At 44.4% G+C, this 25,881-nt stretch overlaps 2 protein-coding genes across 15 annotated transcripts in view; one reads left to right on the top strand and one right to left on the bottom strand.

The window, feature by feature from the left end:
• LOC141385704 (uncharacterized) overlaps positions 1-16,181 on the top strand; it is a 430,770-nt gene extending 414,589 nt beyond the window's left edge. Inside the window, exon 2 of the mRNA XM_073951747.1 lies at positions 16,088-16,181. The gene's annotated coding sequence lies outside the window, so the exon portion shown is untranslated. The remainder of the gene's footprint in view (positions 1-16,087) is intronic.
• arl15a (ADP-ribosylation factor-like 15a) overlaps positions 1-25,881 on the bottom strand; it is a 179,901-nt gene that overhangs the window by 132,562 nt on the left and 21,458 nt on the right. Inside the window, exon 1 of one of the 14 annotated variants that reach the window (XM_073950823.1) lies at positions 5,018-5,101. The gene's annotated coding sequence lies outside the window, so the exon portion shown is untranslated. 14 annotated transcript variants of the gene reach the window in all.

Genomic DNA, 25,881 nt, shown 5'->3' with positions numbered 1-25,881 from the left:
CCTTACAGACACAAACTGTATAGAGATACTGTTAGTTGGGGAGTGGGGGGGTATGAGGGTCTGTCTGTCCCCGGACATGCGATGGCCAGCCGCTGCTCACTTGTCTGCTCTATTTTAAATGACAGCTTTGTAATTTTAGAGCCAATAAATGAGGGGGCAAGAGCAAGGGAAGCACCACTCAGACAGACAGGGCTCACATTTCACTCGTTTGCCCTCTGAGAGTGTAGAGACAGAGCAGACGTCTGCCGTTGGGGAATCAGGCAGTGATGCCATCCTGTTTTCCTCTCATGCACCTTTAGGCATCACAATCAAACATGGCTTTGACAATGACACTAATTGGCCTCCAAGGATCTCTGAATTTCTCCACCCCTCGTTTTATCATCTTTTCATTTTATTTAATTTTTTTAATTTTTGAAGAACATTCCATAGATTTTTACATTGGGTGTCATTCAATCATTCATTTTCTTTTCAGATTAGTGCCTTTTAATCCAGGGTCGCCACAGTGGAAAGAACCGCCAACTTATCCAGCACATGTTTTACGCAGAGGATGTCCTTCCAGCTGCAACCTATCTCTGGGAAACATCCATACACACTCATTCACACTCATATTCTACGAACAATTTTGCCTACCCAATTTACCTGTACCGCATGTCTTTGGACTGTGGGGAAAACTGAAGCACGCAAAAGAAACCCACGCAAACACGGAGAGAACATGCAAACTCCACAAAGAAACACCAATTGACCCAGCCAAGGCTCGAACCAGTGACCTTCTTGCTGTGAGGCGACAGCACTACCTACTGCGCCATCGCGTAGCCACTACATTGGGAGTCAATAACAATAATTGTGACTGTCATTATTATAATGAGAAATAGTGATGTAATAGCTAATGCAGCAAAGTGGAAGTATATGAGATTTGATTTATATTTGATATAATTTGATACATTTGAACAAAACAATTAAACATTAAAATATCAGGCTTTTCGCAGTTCTATCAGCAACAAATAGACAATAATAAACCTCCTCTTATTGATTTCAGACGACTTTATATTAATGCATCCATAATTTTCCACAATTTAATCCATAATCCACAATTTGGCCTACAGCACAAATGTAGACCACACAATGTCCCTATTTGCTATAATTGTGAGCTGATGAGGATGTCGGCAACTAGTGCCACCAAGATGTCATCTGTGTAGATGTACTGAATTCAGCACAAACCCGAGCCAGCATCTCTTTTCCAAAGCCACATGCATCAGGTTCATCTTTCACTAATCGGAGGGTGTGTCTCTGGAAGTGAACACATAGATCATCTCTCTGCATTCGATAGATGGCACGCTGAAGTGAGCCCCTCTTTGCCTGATCAGCGTATTCCATCTTACTTTTAGTTTAGGGTGTGGAAATAACCTGCTCTAGACTTAATGGCACATCGGAAAATTATTAGCAGAAAATTGTGCCAGCAATAGCCAACAAAGATAAAACGCTTAGCAGTTATTGATCACTGCAAAGGGCCAAACTGCTTCAGGTCAAGCCAAAACAAGTCTATAATGAACAACATCTGATATAAATAGCACTGCAGAGTGGAAAATATTGCAGTAAATTTAGCACAGGTCCACACTCACTTCAGTATATAGTATTTCACTTAGCTGTATGAACAATAACATTTAAAAGAGTTGTTTAGTTAGGGAAAATAAGTCAATAAGTAAGTCAAAGTAGCATCAAGTCACCTAAAAAAATATAAATATACCATCAACAGCCTAACCTTCCAAACGTATTAAGATCTGCAACTGAATGTTTTGGGATGTAAGAGTGTGAACGCTTGTATTCCCATCAAATTAAAAGAATGTTTTTGACTTTATTTCTTGCTAGTGACTAATTCATTTATTATCATATTTCAGTACAATAAGTGCAGACCATCTTCCATTTACCATAAGCCATGAGAGTCAAAGACAAGCAAACTTGGATTGCTTTCCTCAATTGAGGCTCAAGCTCAAGTTCCAAGCTAAGACCCCCATCCATAGTGTTACTACATGGAAGAAGGAGAGAAATAGAAGAGGAGAAGGAGGGAAATAGGGAAGATTAGGAGGTTGAGAAATGCCGGAAGAATTGTCACTGACTTCCACTTGTATTTGCTTGTAATGAGGACAGACAGAGCTGAATGGTTTGGTTTCAAAAAAGAAAAAAAATTCAAAGAGGGGCTAACTATTTTGACTTCAACTGTATATATATATATATATATCTATATATATATATATATATATACACACACACGATTTTTTTAATTTACTTTTTTTAATTAGCAGATTGTCCCTTATTTAAATCTTTATCACAAACAAATGTAATATAACTCTGTATGGGGAGTCAGTTTTACAGGGATACCTAAAAGTCATCAAACATAGGTATGAAGCATGTGTTTTTTGAGTCCTGGCAGTTTTTTAACAGTGCACCATTTTAAAATCCACATATAATCTGCAGTTATTCCAGTGTCAGTAGCCTTTACTGCAGTAATTACAATGTTGATGCTTTTCCAGGGCATTTTGGGGTCAGTCAGGTTTGTTTTTATTGTGTCCAAAACAGACTACAGTAAGGGCCAATGAGCTTGCGAGTGGGGGAAGGGCAGCCGGGAGCGACACCAGACGCAGACACAGACCTAGGCAGACCAGTCTGAGCCTGGCATTCCCAAACAGACCTCACTATCATCCCAGTCGGCGACCCTTCCCTGCCCAGACACCCAGTAGCAACACTTGTCTGCAGAGCTCAGAGGTGACCTTTGAATTGACAGCGCTTTATATGGATGTCCAGATGGAGCAGCAGTGTAACACACACCAGTCATAACACAGCTCTGACTGCACTCCAGCTCATAGTGAGAGTCCGTGGCCGTCTGGGGTGATGGGGGGGTTACCTTCATTCATCTTTTTTTCTCTTGATGTTGATGTTTGTGGCTTACAGAGGGTTGGCAAGCATGGGGCCGGGGGGAAGTGGTTATATAGACCGTGGTGGAGCACAAGAGTGTGCCAATATAGTGGCTTGCCACATATGGAGGGAGGCGAAAAAAACAAATGCCAGCGAGACTGTTGTGTCCACACCATACCTTGCTGTCACCATACCAACCAAAGGCTGGTTACTAAAGTATTTGCTGGGTAGATCTGAAAGGAAACTACTTTTGCAATTCAAAGAGTTTTACGCTCCCTGTGCAAACTAACAAATTACTCAAGTAAAAATGTAAATAATAATAATAATAACAAAAGTATGAAAACAGCATATTTCAGAAAAGGTTTGAAAGTCAACTACAGAAAGTCAAAACAAAAAATTTTATCTTTTTATCCATCTTTTTAAAGCATTTATATAATCTCTGTCTGTCTGTGCTCCCAGTGATCAGTTTTAAGTTTCATAATATGCTAATATGATGAAACATTTGCATTCTCACAAAAAAATGGATACCTTTAAGAGTACAACAGCTTGTCGCTGGGACAGCTCTACACATTATTTAGCCTTGCAGAGTGCTTGACACCTTTAGCAGCCTTAAGAGTACAAACCACTACTAAGATATTAATGTTCATATTTTAAGGTACAATCATCTCTCTTAAAAGACAGCACCAAGAGACAATTTGTTGACATAGTACTTTGTAGTGTGTTTTTGGTCAAACTATACAATAGGTTTCCATTAGTTCATGAATTTACTAACAAAAATTAAGAATGAACAATAGTTCTACAGCATTAATTAATTGAGGTTATTATACATTTTTGCATTAGTTAATGCATTAGTAAAATTTAAAGTTGTGTTTGTTAAGTCATTGCACTGAGCTAGCAAATGAGTTAACAATGAAGCACCCTATTTTCAGGAATTATTGTGAATAATGATAAATAAATAAGCACTATATTAAATGTATTGTTAATTTTTGGTTATATATATATATATATATATATATATATATATATATATATATATATATATATATATATATATATATATATATATATTTAATTAATGGAACCTTATTGTAAAGTTATACTATATTCTCAACCTGTGCCACACTAAGAACACTACATTTCAGGAACTGCTTCACATAAGTATCTATGTAGGGCTCCACCTCCCCCTAGCTACCATTGCATGTACTTCGCTTTGATAAGCTGTGCTGGTATTCACAACAATCTGACTGTATTTCATTTCATAAATGACATGTATTGATTGTTTACCTCCCTGACATTAAGGCATAAGATGTGCAATGTTTTTTATTTTCTTAAATAAGGGGCAAAGTATGAATGTGCAGTTTTCATCACACACCAAAGCACTGCTTTGAGAAACTACGTAACTGCAAGTCTAGAATCCAGATAAATTTTTCTCTATTCTATAAAAAAGACTCCTTGTATTTGCAAGAATCCTATAACAGTTTTCAGCTCAAAATCTCAAATCACTCAATATTCTTTATTTTATTACACTACAGCTTGTTTAGATGCAAGAACGAATGTTCCTAAACACGCATATTTGAAGAGAAAGAACGTAATACTGTAAATTAGCATACGTTGCATAATCGACCCATCAAATAATAAAGAAAAAAATAATAGCAAAACAAATAGACAGCAGAATTCATAATGACAACGGAGCTTGATGTTTGAGAACTATTTCTACAATAAACAACACACAAGTAGCCTCAAGTCTTTTCCTAAGACCAGCCTTCTGACAGAGGTTAAAAACAGCCGTGGAAAACATTTGGACCGAGGACGGGCAAAATATTTCTCAGTAGGTGATCCTCTTGCTGATATCAGGTTACTTGTGGCTGCCACATGAAAGAACCCTAGTAACCTACATACATGGGCGTCTTCAGATCCCCTTCAAGCCCTCAACATAGCCCTCGTGGCCCTTTATCCAAAACAGGAGAAACACCCAGACAATGGAGCGGTAGTCTATACTGTCACGGCCCACGACAGGCCCCCCTAGCTGTGCTCTACATGCACCACAAACACTTCAGCCTCATCAGAGGGGATTATCAAACCCTGTGCAGCCATTGTTCTGACCTACCTTGGGTGGCTCGGCTTCACCAGAAAGCTTTTACTGGGCCATTTCTCTAGGCTGTAGCCCCCTATGTCTGCATAAGGCCAATGTGTGGGGAGGTGACAAACCCCCAGAAAGGATTGGGGGGGATGCGCAGCTGTAAATCTTAATGTCACCGACGGGAAGGCTGTTGCGGACCATTACCATAAATCTGACAAACGCTAATTTGATGGGAGGCTGTATCTGTCTGGGCTCAGGCTGGTCTAGACGGCCTATTGAGAGATCCTATGGCAAGGGGAACTTTTTGTCCCCCCACCAGGGCCATCTGGATATAGCAATAAGTGGCAAGCGGCACAGTTCACACAATGATCAAAGTGAATTCTTGTAATTGTGATGAGCACATTCCCCAGCTCACCTACCAATACCACAGTCTGGGGTTCATTTCCAAAAGGGGCTGTTTTCATGGCTTGATCATCTGATCACTTTAACACACAGATCAACTGAAAAGTACCATGATATAAACTCTGATGTGAAATAAGGTAAAAGTAGGTAAGTCTGTAATTACGTACTCACTTTCATGTCATGCCAACCTTTACAACTTTCATTCAGGATCATTTTTTAAAGATCCATGAAATAAAACAAGCAGTACACATGCAAAGTGGGAAACTGGAACTTTCAAGCTTAAAAAAACACAAATCGTAACCCATAAATGTAAAAATCTCATTTAAAAAAAGATACATTTCAAGGAAATCAGCGGTGAACAAGTCTTCTGGGTTTTGGTGGCACAACTGCAGCACTCAATTGTAAATCTTAAGTTCTTTTGCAAAACATTTGCGTAAATAAAATAAGCGAAAAAGTACGTATGCAAAGTGTAAGAGTGGAACTTTTAAGCTTAAAAAACAAGCAAACCATAAACCATAAAAAAAGAAATAAGAAAAAATCACAATGAAACCCGCAGTGAATTAATCTTTTGGCTTTTGATTGCAATTTTATTGTTCTTTAGCATACGTTTTGCTTAAAATATCCACCACTAATTTGTTAAAAGAAATAATAATAAAATAGAAACAGTATTTTCTTCAAAATGTCCTGTTTCTGAGTTTATTTCTGAACTATTAAAACGTACACAATCTAATATGGTCTATGTGCAAATAGCTGTAAAAATGAAAATAGCTGCAACATCACATCATAACGATAGCTTCTGCACAGTTTAAATTATTGAAAAAAATTGTTGTTTAAAAAAATAAAACCTTTAAAAACATTTGAAACTCATTGTCTCGCTCAGTATGAATATGAATAATGGAAGATGAAATTGTATTTGCAGAAACAAATTCAATCTTCCCAAAAACTTTAGATTATTTTCATTATAAAACCGACTGCTTTATGTGAATATGCTCCAAAATAACCTTTTCCTGATCTTACGAGGATAGGTAAGTATTTTATTTTATGTTTTGTCAGTTCAGTGGCTAATTCGTACGAATTCATACGAGTTCAGTCGGACGAAAATGTACGATTTTATAAAGGAGGTGTGGCACCTAACCCCCCCCTATTCCCAACAGTCATTGAGTGATGAGCAAATCGAACTAAATTGTACAAATTAGATCGTACGAATTCATACAAATTAGCCACTAAATCAATAAGTTACGAATTGCCGTGAGATTGCGTAGCCTTTTTAATGAAATAATCGCCATTTTAACAAAGTACTCTTTGAACAACAACTCCCTGACGAGACAGATGTATTGCTCTTCAGAAGAATTACAGCCTTCTTTTGCAAGTCTAAAGTAGCCTCTGCCTTTATTGATTTGATCTAACTCTTTTATACATAGATAATAGATTGTCAAGAACAATGTGGCAGCTTTGATGATAAACTTATCTTGGTGTTTTCTTGGTCTTTTTTTATTTGCAAAACCAAAGCATAATTATTAATCATGCTCTCCATTGCTTTCATGGCAGACAAAACACATATGCCACTCGTTCTACTAGTGTACACACACATGCACCATTAAATACAAATGCATCACTAGGTTTTTGTGTAAATTAAGATCACAAACTTTACTGCAAACTTGGCACAAAATCTATTTGGTAAGTAAAATGCACACATGTGGGTGTAAGTACAAGACAGAATGCTGATTTAAAATACAAATACATACATAGAATTGCAGCAAATTCATGACAAAAGCAGAAACAAACATTATGAGGAAGTAGGCGGTTCACTTGAGTGTTTTCATGTTCCTCACAACTCAAGGCCACATTCATGCCCAGTTGGGACCTTCCCAAAAAGGGGGAGAGATGAGAGCAATGGGAGTAGAACAGAGGGGGCTGGGCATTTGGGTTTATAAATTTTGTAATTGGGAAGGGTGATTAGCTCAGACATATTAGCATAAGGCGGCAAAACTTTGGTTTCCACCACACAAAGTAAGCAAAAAGATGTTTTCTGCACTGATATAGAGGATCAAAGCCAGAGGGCCCCCTTTTCAATGTGCTGCAACTAATGTGTGAGGGCCAAGGGGGTTGAGGGTACCCCAAAAAACAGGAAAATGGAGGAGGGTTCTTGCTGTTCATGATTCTTGATTACATCAATAATCAGGCATTTTAAAATAGCATCCATTAATCTTAGATGTGCTTAAATTTTTATTTAAAAAACAAATCTATGGCCCTGGCGAGTGTGGGAAAATTCTCTCCATAAATGCATTTCCATCAACTATTCCATGATAAGCATCTCTAGGCTCCTCTGACACAAAAGTGATGGGCACTGCATAAACAAATAAATTAGCTTTATTTTTTACATTAGATGCACATGAGAATTAGGATGGCATGAATGAATCCACTCAAAACCCTATACAATTTAAAATATGTCTGCCAGGATATGGTTGCTTTGATTTCTTCATAAAATAGATGCATAGTTACACTAATGGTAAATACTAATGTCAAAATGCATACCAGTAACATATATAAGCATTTAGACTGCAATAACTACAATTTCAGTCACTAAACCAAACAGTTTGTGGCTTTATTTCCATTTAGACAAACCTATTTTCATGTTAAGAATTGTCTTCTTCAAGAAACTAGTACAATCCCAATCGGGCCAGTGGTTCAGATTTTTACATTTACATTTACATTTAGTCATTTAGCAGACGCTTTTATCCAAAAAATGATATATATATATATATATATATATATATATATATATATATATATATATATATATATATATATATATATATATATATATATATAAAAAGCAAAATAAATAAGCAAAAATTTGCACTTTAATTTTAGCACCCACAGACATCGTCACCAAATTCAAACAAGAGAGGTAAGACTTTCTCATACATAGCCTCATTTCAGTTGTCAAGTTTTGTAAAAATCTATCTATTGAATAAATTACTCTATTAAAAATGAAACTGTGTCTAGAATTATGCTTTATAGGCTTGAATTATAGAGAGAAATAACAGATCAACCAAAACTGCAGTCAGATCATGAAGCAGATCAATATTGATCTTTCTTTCAAGATGTCAGTTGCAGAAATTAACAAAACAATATGTCTAAAACAAAATATTATAGGATTAAAATAAGTGAACATTATCAGATAGTAATTCCTGTCAATTTTCCTAACAATATACAGCATGCTTTCACTTTCGTATTCGACATGAAACACACATTAGCTGGTAGGAATGACATTCCGCCCGACTCATATTTCTCTCTTCATATAGCCATATATATGGCTATTACACAACCAAAATACACTGTGATATAGCCAGGTTCGTTAGTTCGTTGGATCATATTGGTTTCTTAATACAATCAATTCGCTTCAGAGTTTATTAAAATCAAGCCGAGACCACCTCATTCAGATGATCTCAGACAGATTGCGGATCCGAGCGTGATTGAGGGACTCACATATGACAAACGAACCACGCTAACTGGGCAAACGAGACAGGTTCCGAAACAAACGTCTAGGTGAGAAAGCACCCTATTTGCACGCAATTGATAAACAGTCTCAGCCAAATTAAACTTCTTGTCTACTGTGCAGAATGTCTCACACACTGGACCTGGGTAATCAAATAAAGAATCTAACACATAGCTTAGGAATGATACTACAGAAATTTCAACAGTTTTAAAACCTTGACTTTTCCAAACCACAGTATACTTTGAAAATGGTTATCTTCCCATGCCTAGTATATACACTGCTTTTACACTTTTACAAAAGGTCACAGCTAGGGCTGTGCAATTAGTCGAAAATCCGATTTCAATTTTGGCTTTTAACGATTATGAAAAACCATTAATCGAGATAAACAATTATTCCATCACATACCGCCCCCCTTTCAGTTGTACACGTGTGAAAACTCTTTGCCTCTGCAAAGCACAGTTCCACGTGAAAATGACTAAAAGCATGTGCTGTAATGTAACTTTTGCAGCACGGGATGCGCATCATTCATATTTTTAAAAGCACAAAAGTGCACTTTCTGTTGTGTGTGTGTGCGCGCCGTGCTTAGCCTCGGACAGGTAGTACGTGTGTGTGTGTCTGCGCGCGCGTCGCGCTTAGCCTCAGACAGCAGAGCACACATACATCTAACGCGATCTTAATGGTCAAATGCTTTAATGGTCAAATACATGCACATTTGTGTCAGAGCGCAGTGTTTAGAGATTATTCATATTAACCCTCATTTGTGTAATAAACTAACAAGTTGAGAATCAAAAGACACGAGAAAGAGAAACCATATCAAAGCCGCACTATTCTTAAAGTGACAGCGTGCGGTATTCTTGCTGCTGCCGACTGTTTTTATTATTAATCAATAATAAAATCAAAAATACAGTGAAGATGCTTAAAGCACAGTTTAAACATAACAGACTTAACTCATTTCTAATAACTGATTTCTTTTATCTTTGCTATGATGACAGTACATTATATTTTACTTGGTATTTTTCAAGATACTAGTATTCAGATTAAAGTGACATTCAAGGGCTTATTTAGGGTACATAGACAAGTCATTGTATAACAGTAGTTCCCCTTCGGTTGGGGAACTTCAGTGCCATGAATGGGAGGATTCGGATCAGAAGCCGCTTATCTGGAGAGTATTGAACGGGCCAATGAATGAAATTAATTGGCAGCGTAAGCTTGCGCAGGTGTGCGACATCTGCAATTATCTCAGCATATAAGCACACCTGAGCCAGCAGACGCCATCCTTTTCGCTTCAGATCCTTTCTGAGTGAGTCGATGAGGGTTCCTCTTGCTGATCAGCACTTCAGAGCGAACGAGTGTGTCTCCCGGTCCAGAGTGGGTCTTCGCGGTGGCAGACGGTCGAGCTGGGTTACTCCCTTGCCTGCGGTTCTTTGGGTCCGGTCCTCCAGAGCGGTGCGTATAGTTGCAACTTTCCTAAAAGAGCAACACAGTCGTGCAGCACGTCCTTTTCAGGATGACGCTCCGACTGTGCGTTTCTGGATGCGGGGGTTTCCTGTCTCCGGATGATGGACACGATCACTGCATTGCATGTTTGGGGGTCCAGCATGTTAATGCGGTGCTCGCGGGCGGTTCATGTCGTCATTGCGATGCCATGACCGTTGCACAGCTAAGATCGCGGCTAACTTTCGCAAGAGAGCGAGCCACCCCAGTTGCCTCCTGTTCTAAAAAAGCAGCGGGCGCTCGGGCAGATCTGAGGGTTTCAGCGGGAGCTAATCCGCCGCCCACGGGCTCGCGGACCTCTCGCTCCTCACGACGCTCCATCCAAGCTTCGGGTGGTGAGAGTGATCCGTCTAACCAGATGGTAGCTCTCACACTCGCTGACACCGGAGATCAGATGTCCTCCGCGGCATCGGAGGGTGGGCTTTCACTGTCCGACGAAGATCCGGACCCGCTCGCCCCCTCCGGGCAGGTGAGCGCTGTCAAATCGGATCCTGAAGCGGACATGTTAGCCGTGCTTTCCCGGGCTGCTTCGGCCGTGGGGTTGGAGATGGTTTATCCCCCAGCTCCGCGGCCGGACCGACTAGATGGGTGCTACGTAGAGGACCAGAAGGCGAAGCCTTCGAAGCCTCTCGTCCCCTTCTTCCCGGAAGTGCACAGTAGGCTCACGCAGTCCTGGAGGGCACCTTTCTCTGCCCGTGCTGCGAGTGCCTCCGCCCTCACCGCCCTTGACGGCGGAGCTGCCAGGGGGTATGAGGCGATCCCGTCAGTGGAGCGCGCTATCGCGGTCAATCTTTGTCCGCGCGGCGCCTCTACGTGGCGGGGTTTGCCCCGCCTCCCGTCCAAAGCCTGTAGGTTGTCTGCCTCCCTCGGAGCCAGAGCTTATAAGGCTGCGGGCCAGGCTGCTTCTGCTTTGCACGCGATGGCCACCTACCAGCGCTACCAAGCGCAGGCGCTGGCCGAGCTGCACGAGGGCGGGTCCAACCCAAGCTTATTACATGAGCTGCGCACCGCGACCGACTATGCTCTTCGGACTACTAAGTCCGCCGCGTGTGCGCTGGGGAGGACGATGTCCACACTTGTGGTTCAGGAACGCCACCTCTGGCTAAACCTGGCCGATATGCGCGACGTTGACAAAGTTCGCTTTCTTGACTCGCCCATATCCCAGGCTGGCCTGTTCGGCGACACCGTCGGTGAATTCACCCAGGAATTCAAGGCGGTGAAAGAGCAGTCGGATGCGATGGGCAATGTCATCTATCGGCGTGGCCGTAAGCCCGCTCCGCCCGCCGAGCCATCCACCTCCGCTGTTCCTCGCCGAGGGCGCCCGCCAACGAGTGCTGCCCCGCCCCCACCTGCGCCTCCGGCCAAGCGGGCGCGGCGTTCACCTCGAAAGCAGGCAGCCCCTCCTGCCCAGGGCGCCGTTAAGTCCGGTAAACGGACCGCGAAGCGTCCCTGAGACAGGCCATCCGGAGAAGAGGAAACTTGCTCTTTCCCCGCTGGAGGGCGGGGCCCCGATAACAACGGTACTTTTCAGTGCCACCAAAACATCAGTAAAAGAGCACTTTTTCCCTTCCCCGGATGTGACTGCACGAGTTCTGCCAGTCCGGGACGCGCTGCCTTCCGGCTCGCAGACTCTACGTGCTTCGCCAGTGGCTCACGAGCGCTGGGGGGACGGTCTCCCTTCCCTCAGCCCTCCAGCCCCCTCTCCGGAGTCAGGGTGCAGAGCCAGAGCGAATCGCTCTCCTCCAGCTTTTCCGCGGGACCCTCGTGCTTCCCGGATCAGCACACCCACTCCGCGCTGCCCCACCGCTGGTACGTCAGCGATTGTAGCGATGACTCCATTAGCGAGGGCTCTGCCTGCCTGGTTAGCGCGGGCCAGCCCCTCGTGGTGGCTCATACGCACAATCAGACTCGGTTACGCGATTCAGTTCGCGAAACGGCCCCCCAAGTTTACGGGCGTGTATTTCTCCAGGGTCAACCCCCTGTCCGCCCCTGTCTTGCGAGAGGAGATTGCTGCCCTCCTGGCGAAGGGTGCAATCGAGCCGGTTCCTCCAGCCGAGATGGAGAGTGGGTTTTACAGCCCATACTTCATCGTACCCAAAAAGAGCGGTGGGTCACGGCCAATCCTAGATCTGCGGATTTTGAACCGCTGTCTGCACAAGCTGCCGTTCAGAATGCTCACGCAGAGGCGCATTCTCCAATGCGTTCGTCCTCGGGATTGGTTTGCAGCCATAGACCTGAAGGACGCGTATTTCCATGTCTCCATTCTTCCACGCCACCGCCAATTTCTGCGGTTTGCGTTCGAGGGTCGAGCGTGGCAGTACAAGGTCCTCCCCTTCGGGCTCTCTCTGTCTCCGCGGGTCTTCACCAAACTCGCGGAGGGTGCCCTAGCGCCCCTTCGGCTCGCGGGCATTCGCATACTCAGTTATCTCGACGACTGGCTGATTTTAGCCCACTCGCGGGAGCAATTGATTATGCACAGGGACGAGGTGCTTCGGCATCTCCGCCTACTGGGGCTTCAGGTCAACCGAGAAAAGAGCAAACTCGCCCCCGTGCAGAGGATTTCTTTTCTCGGGATGGAGCTGGACTCGATCACCATGGTAGCGCACCTCTCCGAGGAACGCGCTCGCCTGTTGCTGAACTGTCTGAGGGAGCTCGACAGCAAACTAGTGGTCCCACTGAAGTTCTTTCAGAGGCTCCTGGGGCATATGGCATCCGCAGCCGCCGTCACGCCGCTCGGGTTGCTCCATATGAGACCACTTCAGCACTGGCTTCACGATCGGGTCCCCAGACGCGCATGGCACGCGGGCACACACCGGGTCTCGGTTACTGCGCTGTGTCGCCGCGCCCTCAGCCCTTGGAACGACCCCTCGTTCCTACAGGCCGGTGTGCCTCTAGGACAGGCGTCCAGCCATGTTGTTGTTTCAACAGACGCTTCCAACACGGGTTGGGGGGCCGTGTGTCGCGGGCATGCGGCTGCGGGCCTCTGGAAGGGTGCCCAGCTGCATTGGCATATCAATCGCCTAGAGCTGTTGGCAGTGTTCCTCGCTCTCCACCGCTTTTTACCGGTGCTGGAGCGGCAACACGTGCTGGTCAGGACGGACAGTACGGCGGCGGCGGCGTATATCAACCGCATGGGGCGTATATCGCCGCATGTCTCAGCTCGCCCGCCGTCTGCTCCTCTGGAGTCACCCGCGGCTGAAATCGATGCGCGCCATTCACGTCCCAGGCACGCTCAATCGTGCAGCCGATGCGCTCTCACGACAGCTGTTACGCCCTGGAGAATGGAGACTCCACCCCGAGTCTGTTCAGCTGATATGGGCGCGATTCGGGGAGGCCCAGATCGATCTGTTTGCTTCCCCCGAGAACGCTCACTGCCAGTTGTTTTTTTCCCTGACCGAGGGCTCTCTCGGCACGGATGCACTGGCCCACAGCTGGCCTCGGGGCATGTGCAAGTATGCGTTTCCCCCAGTGAGCCTGCTCGCGCAGTTTCTGTGCAAGGTCAGGGAGGACGAGGAACAGGTTCTGCTAGTTGCGCCCCTTTGGCCCAACCGGACCTGGATATCAGAGCTCTCACTCCTCGCGACGGCCCTCCCCTGGCGGATCCCTTTGAGAGAGGACCTACTCTCTCAGGGACAGGGCACCATCTGGCACCCTCGCCCCGATCTTTGGAACCTCCACGTGTGGTCCCTAGACGCGAGGAAGACTTAGGTAACCTACCGACTGCGGTGGTTAATACCATCACTCAGGCTAGAGCCCCCTCCACGAGGCGCGCCTACGCCCTGAAGTGGAGTCTATTCACTGAATGGTGCGTCTCTCGCAGAGAAGACCCCCGAAATTGCCAGATTAGTGTTGTGCTCTCTTTCCTTCAAGAGAAGTTGGACAGCAGGCTGTCGCCCTCCACTCTCAGGGTTTACGTGGCCGCCATCTCCGCTTATCATAGCGCGGTAGCTGGCGGCACCGTGGGAAAGCATAACCTGGTCATCCAGTTCCTTAGGGGTGCTAGGCGAATTAATCCATCTCGCCCCCCTCTCATGCCCTCTTGGGATCTCGCCCTCGTTCTCACAAGTCTGCGATCCGATCCCTTTGAGCCACTCGAATCAGTATCTCTAAGATTTCTGTCCCTGAAGACGGCTCTGCTGGTTGCGTTGGCCTCCATCAAGAGGGTCGGGGACCTGGAGGCATTTTCGGTCAGTGACTCCTGCCTGGAATTCGGGCCGGATTACTCTCACGTTATCCTGAGACCCCGCCCCGGTTATGTGCCCAAGGTTCCTACCACCCCCTTTAGAGATCAGGTAGTGAACCTGCAAGCGCTGCCCCCGGAGGAGGCAGACCCAGCCCTTTCTTTACTTTGTCCAGTTCGCGCTCTGCGCATTTATGTGGACCGTACTCAGAATTTTAGATCATCTGAGCAGCTCTTTGTCTGTTATGGCGGTCGGCAGCAGGGAAGTGCCGTATCGAAACAAAGATTATCCCACTGGATTGTGGATGCCATTTCACTCGCTTATTCGAGTCGAGGTCAGCCGTGTCCCCCGGGAGTACGTGCACACTCCACTCGGAGCGTTGCATCCTCTTGGGCGCGTGCACGCGGCGCCTCTCTAACAGACATCTGTTGAGCTGCGGGCTGGGCGACACCCAACACATTTGCAAGGTTTTACAATCTGCGAGTGGAGCCGGTTTCCTCAAGGGTATTAGGTAACCCTTTGGTGATTGAGGAGACAACTCGGTAGGGTGTTGAAACACACTTGCTGCGCCATTCTCCCTAACACAGAGGTACGTGCGCCTTTTTTATCTGTCAGTAAAGTTCCCCGTCAGGTAAGCCCTGCAGATTCCTCCGTGGCCCCCAGCACTGACTCAGCGGAGGAGTCACTTGCTGGCCCACTACGTTGTAGGTCTGCCCGCTGGTCAGCCCGCGTTTTGGGTATAGGTGCCTGCTATGCGTGATCCCCACTAGGCGATCCCATATGCTTATTCCGCCACGGTTAAGTCCCCCCCCTGGGCGGACCCGTGTCTTCCCTCTCCGCTAACCACTCTTTGCTATGCGTACTCCCCCTTTTTAGGGCTAGTCCATAGATAAATTCTGCCATCTATCCCCCCCTTGGGTAACGGATGGCCTCCGCAGCGTCCTCCCTATCGGGATTGCACGCTTCCCAACGTACTGTCGTATTTCCTAGAATTATCTAGATGCTCACGACTTCCCAAAAATATATCTAAATCCGTAAAACTTCTGTTGAAGTAGGATAAATTAGGGCCAGGGACACGTTGGAGGACCGCGCCCCCCATGATGTGGGTGCGTCACGCTTGCTTGACTATCTCCTCATCGGGGGTGTTGGTAAGGTGCAGTCATTATGGCGCTTTCCATATTCTCCCATTCATGGCACTGAAGTTCCCCAACCGAAGGGGAACGTTCGAGGTTACAGAGGTAACCCTTCGTTCCCCGAGGAGGGGAACGGAAGTGCCATATTCCGTCGCCATAATGACTGTCCCTTAGCTGTTTGAAAGTCTCTTCAGCTTAAAAGGATGGCGTCTGCTGGCTCAGGTGTGCTTATATGCTGAGATAATTGCAGATGTCGCACACCTGCGCAAGCTTACGCTGCCAATTAATTTCATTCATTGGCCCGTTCAATACTCTCCAGATAAGCGGCTTCTGATCCGAATCCTCCCATTCATGGCACTTCCGTTCCCCTCCTCGGGGAACGAAGGGTTACCTCTGTAACCTTGAACGTTTCTTCTGCAGACAATCAATATATATATAGCTTAAAGGGGCTAATAATATTGAGCTATTAAAATAGGTTTCAAAATATTCAAACCTGCTTTTTTTCTAGCTGAAATAAAACAAATAAGCCTTTCTCTAGAAGAAAAAAATATTATAGGAAATACTGTAAAAAAAAACCTCTGTTAAATATAATTTGGGAAATATTTATATATAAAAATTAATTCACAGGAGGATGAATAATTTTGACTTTAACTGATAATCGTTTTGAATAATCGTGATTACAATTATGACTAAAATAATCGTGATTATGATTTTTCCCATAATCGAGCAGCCCTAGTCACAGCTGTGGTCTATCAGGGCTCGAAATTGTGACCATTTTGGTCGCATATGCACCCAAAAAATTAATCTATGCGACCTCATAATATATTTGGGAGCATTTAAGCAACTGCATTTAATAGGTGTAGGGCGACCTGTTTTGATTTTTTCTAAAAACGTGCCACTGTATTGGTTCATATTAGCTTTCAATCACTCAAGGTATTCCGCTGTTAGATGACAGAGAGGGAGCTTTAATAACCGCGGGAAATGCAAACGGCTGAAGAGTGAAAAGCACAGTCTTGCAAACCCCACCTAAAGTTGAGGCGCAGATGAGAGTGATCATGACATGTAGTGGATGTTGATCCGCCAGCCGAGATTTTTTTCTCAATGCGATGCATTCACTGCGTGTTCAGCACAAATATCCTTTAAATGTAGAATCTAATACTGTACATATCATCGCCAAAGAAGCTCGCCTTTACTAACTTTACACTGAAACTGCAGCTTATAACAAAGAGCGGTATTGCGCCGGTGGTCATCTGGCTGCTCATATATTGGATCAGCTGACTCGCCTGCTTTTTCACTAACACAGAAAAATGAAGATCAGCTTCTTTGTAATGTCATAACCATTGTTAGGTTTCTCAAACTGCTTGGTTTCACAGTAAATGGCAGAATATTTAACCCTACAAGTACATTTTGTTTTTTTTAAATAACTAGCTAAACAGCTATGAAAGAATACCTCCAGAGCTTAATATAATAATTTATTTTACCAGACCAACATTAAATGGTGCTTTATAAAATATCAACATTATTGAATGAACTCTTGTGTACCCTGATAGAAAAAAGGTTCTGTATTGTGTAATGTTCAGTGTTGTTCAGGGACAGCCTATTTGAAGTACTGCTATTGTTCAGCAAGCCAGTATCTCCTTAGATGACCCAGAATTTTAATGAAAAAAAAGAAAGAAAATATTCAAGCCTCTAGGAACATATTATCTTGAAAACGCATTTGGAGAAGCAGATATCATCTCAAAATTTAATCTAATATTAAAACTCTATATCCATGTCCATCTTCAAATTAGCTTCAAAAGGAAATGGGATTTGATTTCAGTGTAAATCTATAGTGTAAATAAAGGTTGCTATTGCTGCACAAAGTGCCAAACTTTCATTTGGCCAAAGGTTAGTCTACAACCTTTCCGTAACACTGCGACCTCACATGGCACATCCACTTCTGTTAAGTCATTTACAAAAGCTTAAGAGCAAATGAAAATCCTGACAGATTCAGACCTAATATTTTAACCTCTGCAACACAAGAGCATGCTCATTCATTGTTCAGGGATCGGCAACTTGAATGGATCTTCATTAAGAGAGTGAAGAGTTGAAGAGTGAAGAGTGAAGAGAATGAAGAGTTTACATTAAGGGTTAATTATGCAAATGGACAAAACCCATTCACGTACTGGCAGTTTCTAGCAAGCTCCCTTCACCCTTCATTGAAGCTCAAACACTGTACTCGTTGGGATATTTACCATGCATACAAGTCCTTCACCTAGGGTTATTTCCAGCTTCTTCTTAATACCAAATCGACTCTTGGAAGAAAAAATCCACAGTGGCAGCCATTATGGCCTCTAAGCGCCACACAGCCTTTTTCCATCAAAGACCCTCTGGAAGACTCTTGCTGGTAACCCACTATAAGTCTTCACACCTAAGCAAATGGTGTGTACTCATGTGAGGGATTAAAACAAGTCATTTAGGGGAACATGTCTGATGAACAATTCTATCAATATTTTAGGGATGGTTATGACAGACCGCACAATTAAACATCAGAGACCCTGCTCACTTTAATGGCCATAGTTTTATTTAGAATTCACAAATACACACTTTCAGCAACTTCTGAAACTGACACTGAAAATTTCATGACACAATTTTGCGTAATTGACAATACATCACAGCACAGCACAGATTTTGTATGTCTTTGTAATAATGTGGACGTGGCAATAGAGATAGAGTACCAAGTGCAGCTTTTTTTGCGCTATATGAATACACATTACATTACATTACTTTATTTTGAGAGAATGGCCTGCAGGCAGGGGTCAAAACAGGAACAAAACGTTGATAGTAAATAATCCAAAAAAATTAATCCAAGAGAAAGGCAAAGGTCGGGGAAAAAACTATCACAGTCCAAAAATAATCCAAGAATCAAAAACCAGACAGAGCAAAACATTAAAACAAGCAACATGGAATGATGCAAAGCATGAATGTGTCTGTGGTGCTTAAATAGTTCAAGTAATCAGTGAGGATGATCTACAGCTGTGTGTGTGAAATCAAAGGATGGTCTAAAACTGGTGTGTGAGAGCTGGGCATGATAGGATTTGTAGTTAGATAAAGTGGCAGATGTGTAGTTCTCAAACAGTCTACAAACTCTAGATTGCTGGTGATCATAACAGTCTTAAAATAACAAAAGTATTTTTTACAGATATTTTGCTAGGGTCAGACGAATAAATAATGGGAATGTTTCAAACAAGGTGTTTATAGGATACAGAAGCAAAATAGGATCAGTATGACCAGAAAACCACAAATTCATGAGATAGAATGCAAGGGGAATGAAACTTCAAAGAATTTATTTAAATTTTCCAAAGAACAGGGGGGAATCAAGTATATTTGCAAGCACATTTCCAACCTTAAAATCATTATAGTTAAAATGAAGCATTTCTCAAACTCTGTTAGAACTATTTATCATAGCCCACAAGACAAAACACTGCCAGTTTGAATTCCCTTTCAGAACATCAACTGCATTAAAAACAGCCGTAAAAAGCTAGTGAATAATTCTTGTGTGGCGAGTCACCCAATGAGGACACAACATTGCCATGAATACAGCTTGTCCATGATAATTATGCCTGATTGTGTGCTGATCAACTACACCTAAGGTAAATCTGCCAGCCTGCATATAAATGAAGGAGAAAAATTGCTAGGTGGTGCCACTCAGTCCACTCATCAATTTTAATACTCTATCTCCCTTTCCGTTACAGAGACCACTGATTACCTACTATCACCACACAACCCTCACTGCTGACACTTCTCAGACTAACTCACCTGAGTGTCCAAAGATATGGCATGTTTACCTTCACCTCTGCACTTACTGTCAATAAATCACCTTCCAGAATATTGTTATAACAAAACTTGTGTCTGTGTAACCACACAAGTAGTGTGCAGATGAGGAGTGATTATTAAATCCAGGGCACTCTCCCTTTATGAAGACACCAGTAAAGTAGGAAATCATACACCGTCTAACAGAGATCAAATCTTGCCAGCAGCAAATCGCAGAGTAACTCACATCAAAAAAGGAATGGACCAAGCAGGTGGTCAAAAGTCTGCAGGTTGGCACTGCAGAGATGGCACACCTTGAGTCCCTTGTCCCTTGCTGGCCCATCAGCATCTCACAAAGGGGTAATACGTAGCAACCAGAGAGCAGAGAGATTTCTAACTGCTGACGCACAGCATACTTCTCTCTTAAAGTACTACGGAATGAGGATTATGAAGCACTTATGCAAGAACTCCTGCGACCCATGTGTATTTTTGATATGGCATAAAAAAAACAGTTAATTTAAACGGCAAGATGCGCATCAATTTTAAATTGAGCATAAAATGCATGCGCATAACTTAGTAGGATAATCTTTATTTGGATTATTCGATAAGAAAAGATGCACATAAACTACGATGGAAACACTTTTACCGGACAAATTTCAGTATGCGCATTAAAAAAGTAATGTGATTTTGTCATAAAAGATTGTGTGATGATAAAAAAGTGTGTGAATGGACAAACCAGCAGGATAAGCACATTGTAAAACATCTGTTTGTAAAACATTGTTTTGGTTATTCTAAAACACCTTTATCATTTCAGTATTAGCATTATTATATTATTAATTACTGCCAGAACTTTAAGAGCGTCTGTGCTCCACGTCTCACGCCTTTAAATGACACCACGCGTTTATTGAGTGTCGCATCGCCTACTAAGGCGCAATTCATTCATTAAATAAGGAAAAGATTCATGCAGCTTCTTCGACCTTAATAAATGTAAAAAATAAAAATGCCTAAACAGTCCGGGGCCTGAAGCGTTGATACAAGGCAGGATGCATCAATGTTTTCATTGTGTTGACGCCAAATTCTGAATTACAATCCAAATATCGCAGCGGAAATCGAGACTCATCAGACCAGGCAACGAATTGTAGCTTCAGTTTCCTGTTCTTAGCTGACAGGAGTGGCACCAGGTGTGGTCTCTGCTGCTGTAGGTCAAGGATCGATGTGTTGTGCATTCAGAAATGCTCTTCTGCATACTTCGGTTGTAATGAGTCATTATTTGAATAACTATTGCATTTTATCAGCTGGAACCAGTCTGGCCATTCTCCTCTGGCATCAACAAGGCAATTGCGCCCACATAACTGCCTCTCACTGAATATTTTCCCCTTTTTTAGACCATTCTCTGTACCTTAGAGATGGTTGTGCATGAAAATCCCAGTAGATCAGCAGTTTCTTAAATACTCAGGCTAGCCAGTCTGGCACCAACAACCATGCCACATTCAAAGTCACTTAAATCACCTTTCTTCCTCATTCTGGAACTGCAGCAGATCATCTGTTTATGTTTAGAAATTTGCGTTAATGTGCAGTTAGACAAGTGTACGTAATAAAGTTGCCGTTGAGAGTTCAAAACTAACATTTATGCTAGGTAGCACTGGTGCTTCCAACTTCAAAAATTTAGGAGCACAAATTTAGGATCCAAACAAGGTTAATTAAAACAAATTATTTAAACTGAAACTATAACTCTATTTCTGCACTAATAAAATGTTTTCATTTTGAATATTCATTATTAAAACAAAGCCCTTATTCGTGTTCCAGTATGCTGGTAAATCATTTTCCACATCTACACTGCACTGTATATCACTTTTATAATTATATATTTATGATTTTTTTGTTTGTTTGTGAAAATGCTTTCTCTTTTAAAGCAGTTCTCACATGGTGGGTCACAGAACCGTTCTGAGTGAATCACGGATGACACAGAGTGTTTTCTGATGAGTCATATGTGTAAGAAAAACAAGTTATAAAGGATGAGATGTGCTTATCAATGAGAGAAACGCGAGCGGTTTCTGTTGTGACACAGAGGCAGTGAGGGTGCAACCAGTGCTAATCTACCACGCAACACTGAGTAGATACACACTTAGGCATGGGACGGTAACCGTTTTCCTTCAAAATTTTCTGTAATACCATTATTGAGGCATTTGTAAGGTATTTTATTAACTATTTTTGTTGTTTTTTTAGAAACAACAGTATCTACAGCAGAAAAGATAGCCAAAGATGCCATTTTAAATTGTAAAAAAATAAATGAAGACAGTCAATAATTAATTTAAATGATTTAGCCTGACATGTTCACTGTTCCAAAGTATTTAAAATGTTTCTCAAAATATAATGTTTATGTCAGGGTTGGTGAGGGGAAATGGGGAAAAAGGAGCGAGGACTCAAGTGCAGAATAAATGGGAATTTATTAAATAATAAAAATAAAATAAAATGCAAAATAAACTACCCAGAGGGGGAAAACATTAACAAAACAAATACATACAAACAGGACTGGGCAGGCTGGCAACGATGATAACTGGAAACATGACAAGACAAGACAAGGTTTTAAACAACAACATGTGATGGCGAACTGGCACAGGACAGCAAATGTGAGGGGTATATAAACTGTAGAAAATTAACACACAAACAGGTGAACACAATTAACTAATAATGGGTTAACAAGGAGGGTGGGACAAGACAATAGACGGGAGAGCGCATGACACAGAGAGACACACAAGCCATGCGCTCACTTAACAGGACAAGAACATGCAGCCAATGAGAGAACTCATTAACCGCATGTTCATGACAACAAACAACACTGAAACACACGACAAAAGCACGTGACAACAATGTAAACACCAAGCCACGTGCTTTGACAAGAGACGCAAGACACGAGCACACGATAGATAAACACCTTACCGTGCGCTCACACATAAGCAACGCGCATGCTTCATCTCAGCGCCAACCAAAACTGAAATCAACTAGACGGAGGCGCCGAGAATAAAGCAGCGCGCTGCTGACAGAACAAACACAAACACTAGTACAAGAGCGCGCGCGTCTGAGGGACGACGGCGCGCGCGCGCACACAGAGACAGAAACAGGACCAGACATGGAGGAGTAGTGTCAGAGCTCTGCCACCAAAACAAGAATTTACAAGACCAAAGTGGCAGAACCCTGACACTAGCCCCCCCCAAAAGGGACGCCACCTGGCGTCCCTAAAGGGAACATCCAACAAGGTACAAGACAGACAAGACACACTACAAGACAACAAAACAGGCAACATCAACAGACACAAGACAGGGAGGTGAACAGGCAAGACGACATGAAGGGGGGGAGGGAGGGAAGCCAAGCCAGACCCAAAACGACAAACAAGGGAGGGATGGGAGGGCAAGACAAGGGAGGATTAGTCCAGGGTGGGACCGGAGGAACTGTCCAGGGTGGGTCCAGCGGGTCGAGAGCTCTAGCAGGGAACCAGGGTGGAGCCGGAGGGTCCGTCCAGGGTGGAGGAAAGGAACACCAGGGAGGGGCAGGAGGGACGACCCAGGGAGTGTCTATGAGGGGAAACAAGACCAGAGGTCTGTGGGGGGCCGGCAGGGCAAGGAGCCGGGCTGGGACCGGCAGGGCTAGACGTCTGGTAGGTGCCGGCAGGGAAAGGAGCCGGGCTGGGGCTGGCAGGGCTAGACGTCTGGGTGGTGCCGGCAGGGAAAGACGTCTGGGTGGTGCCGGCAAGGCAAGGAGCTGGGCTGGGGCCGGCAGGGCAAGACGTCTGGTTGGGGCCGGCAGGGCAAAAAGCAGGGCTGGGGCCGGCAGGGCTAAACGTCTGGTAGGTGCCGGCAGGGAAAGGAGCCGGGCTGGGGCCGGCAGGGCTAGACGTCTGGGTGGTGCCGTCAGGGAAAGACGTCTGGGTGGTGCCGGCAGGGCAAGGAGCCGGGCTGGGGCCGGCTGGGCAAGACGTCTGGGTGGTGCCGGCAGGGCAAGGAGCCGGGCTGGGGCCGGCAGGGCTAAACGTCTGGTAGGTGCCGGCAGGGCAAGGAGCCGGGGTGGGGCCGGCAGGGCTAGACGTCTGGGTGGTGCCGGCAGGGCAAGGAGCCGGACTGGGACCGGCACTGAGCGGCGCTCAGGGGCTGGAGCCGACACTGGAGGGCGCTCAGGGGCTGGAGCCGACACTGGAGGGCGCTCAGGGGCTGGAGCCGACACTGGAGGGCGCTCAGGGGCTGGAGCCGACACTGGAGGGCGCTCAGGGGCTGGAGCCGACACTGGAGGGCGCTCAGGGGCTGGAGCCGACACTGGAGGGCGCTCAGGGGCTGGAGCCGACACTGGAGGGCGCTCAGGGGCTGGAGCAACCCTCGCAGAAGAGGCCTTTCTCTTCCGCCTCCGCTTTTGGGTGCGGGTTAACCCTTGGGGGGAGGACATGGACTGGGAGATGGTGCTGGTGGTGGTGGTGAGAGGGGTCCATTCCCCCTCCAGGATCTCCCTCTCCATCCTCAGACAGGAATAGTCCACCACCTCCCAATACGTCCATGTCCCGATATCACCCAGCTCCTCCCAATCGAATGGCTCATCCAATCCAGCCAGAAAGATGTGGATGAGGGTGGTCTCACTGAACCCAAGCCCCCGGACTGCCTCGAGAAGATCCTCGGCGTAGATGCCAAAGGGGCGATGGTTCTGCCTGTGAGACAGTCCTCTGGCTGGGGGTTGGTCGATGGGTCCTTCTTGCTGGGAGCAAGCTGGGCGCAGAAATAGTCCCATTTCCGCTGAGTCCTCTAATTTGGCCAGTTCGTTCTGTCAGGGTTGGTGAGGGGAAATGGGGAAAAAGGAGCGAGGACTCAAGTGCAGAATAAATGGGAATTTATTAAATAATAAAAATAAAATAAAATGCAAAATAAACTACCCCGAGGGGGAAAACATTAACAAAACAAATACATACAAACAGGACTGGGCAGGCTGGCAACGATGATAACTGGAAACATGACAAGACAAGACAAGGTTTTAAACAACAACATGTGATGGCGAACTGGCACAGGACAGCAAATGTGAGGGGTATATAAACTGTAGAAAATTAACACACAAACAGGTGAACACAATTAACTAATAATGGGTTAACAAGGAGGGTGGGACAAGACAATAGACGGGAGAGCGCATGACACAGAGAGACACACAAGCCATGCGCTCACTTAACAGGACAAGAACATGCAGCCAATGAGAGAACTCATTAACCGCATGTTCATGACAACAAACAACACTGAAACACACGACAAAAGCACGTGACAACAATGTAAACACCAAGCCACGTGCTTTGACAAGAGACGCAAGACACGAGCACACGATAGATAAACACCTTACCGTGCGCTCACACATAAGCAACGCGCATGCTTCATCTCAGCGCCAACCAAAACTGAAACCAACTAGACGGAGGCGCCGAGAATAAAGCAGCGCGCTGCTGACAGAACAAACACAAACACTAGTACAAGAGCGCGCGCGTCTGAGGGACGCAGAGCGTGCACGGCCACATCAAGTGGCAGCGCGCACACTCTGCGTACACCCACGACGGCGCGCGCGCGCACACAGAGACAGAAACAGGACCAGACATGGAGGAGTAGTGTCAGAGCTCTGCCACCAAAACAAGAATTTACAAGACCAAAGTGGCAGAACCCTGACAGTTTACAAGGGAAATTTTTGTTTTTGCTTTTTACCCAGACATTTAAAAATTATATATTCTAAACTAGCGATCACAATATCATAAAACAGTGATATTTTTATCCAAGGTTATCATTTTGTCAGAATCTTATAATCTTATGCCAGAATCTTATAATCTTCTGCCTATGCACACCACAATTTAAATTTTTGAATTTGCCAAGTACAATGATGTGATCCTGGATTAACATCTATGTTGATCCTGGAGCATAACTTTTGTTCGAAAATGTAATCCATACCTATTCTCTACCCCTAAACCCAACCAATTATTCCCCAAATCAGAGGGAAATAATAGTTGGATAACAGTTATGTTTCTACATGCTACCTGCATAAACCTAAACAAAGCCTAAACTTAAAATAAAGAGTAAACGTATTGCTTAGTTCTGATTGGCTGATTGGAATGTTGTTTAAGGATCAACATAGATGTTACTCCAGGAACATGTCCTACTTGGGGAAATCAGGTAGGTGTAGCGTGACCATCCTACTCTGACCTACTCATCTTACTCTAACCGCAGATGACATGACCGCAGTCTTTTGTGAGCACCGGGGAGCTGCATGCTGAGTTGTTTTGCCAGGAAAACACAAGCACAACATTATAAGTATTTGTTACAAAACGTCTCAGTCTCTCCAAAAGGAAACTTTGCTGACCTGTCAGCTGTTACTGTGCTCAAA

The sequence above is a fragment of the Danio rerio genome, chromosome 5 (assembly GCF_049306965.1).
Source record: "Danio rerio strain Tuebingen ecotype United States chromosome 5, GRCz12tu, whole genome shotgun sequence".
In the NCBI taxonomy this organism is placed as follows: domain Eukaryota; kingdom Metazoa; phylum Chordata; class Actinopteri; order Cypriniformes; family Danionidae; genus Danio; species Danio rerio.
The sequence above is the reverse complement of the archived record's forward strand: the minus strand, read 5'-3'. Positions and strand labels throughout refer to the sequence as shown.